This window comes from Anarrhichthys ocellatus, unplaced genomic scaffold (genome assembly GCF_004355925.1).
Source record: "Anarrhichthys ocellatus isolate YVR2014 unplaced genomic scaffold, GSC_Weel_1.0 scaffold1390, whole genome shotgun sequence".
In the NCBI taxonomy this organism is placed as follows: Eukaryota; Metazoa; Chordata; class Actinopteri; order Perciformes; family Anarhichadidae; genus Anarrhichthys; species Anarrhichthys ocellatus.
The window spans coordinates 1-945 of NW_022281364.1; positions in this window are offsets into that span (position 1 = coordinate 1).

The window sequence follows — 945 nt, forward strand, 5'->3', positions numbered from 1 at the left end:
GTGTGACAAACATGCAAAAAAATAAGAAATCAGGAAGGGGGCAAACACTTTTTCACACAACTGTATGTATATATATATATATATATATATATATATTTTCATATAAATATGTTGATCTTTTTCCACAGAGACCCTGCGCAGATGTTAAAGATGCTATAGACCTCTGATCAATATATCAGACTACTGATCAATATGTTAGACCACTGTACATATACTTCATATCTGTATGTATTTGTGTATATTTCTTTATATAGATATATTTCCAAATTATGTGTTTTCATTTTGTTTTATGAGTTTTAATATTTGCTTGTAACAGTTATCACATAAAACAATCACATGCTTCTCCAAACTCTGAAGGAATGGATATGTGTGTATATACATATATGTGTGACATCACAACTCTGAACCAATGACAAGAGCAGAAATGTCTCAAAAAACACAAAATGTTACATATCTGTCACAAGCTGCAAGTAAAATATGTGTTTTATGTTCATCAAAAACTATTAAAGTTGAAGTGTTGAAGGTGAAATCATTGTTTGAATGGTAAATGTATGTAAGATATCATTTGAAGTTTGCATCATGTATTTTATTTAAAAAGGACATATTGTTTGTGAGAGCAGTTAAATAAACACCAAAGAAGAAGTATTTCTCTGATGAATCCTTCATGAAGGACACAAACCTGCTCCAACATGTACAGTTACTGTGGAGGAAAGTACACGAGTTTACTACAAGTACCACAAGTACTTTTACTGAAGTAGAGGACAGAAGTACACATTCAAACTTACTTTCTACTTCTCCTCCACTAATATCGTACTTTTTACTGTACTACATCTCAGAGGTGCATATTGTACTTTTAACTGTACTACATCTCAGAGGTGCATATTGTACTTTATACTGTACTACATCTCAGAGGTACATATTGTACTTTATACTGTACTACATCTC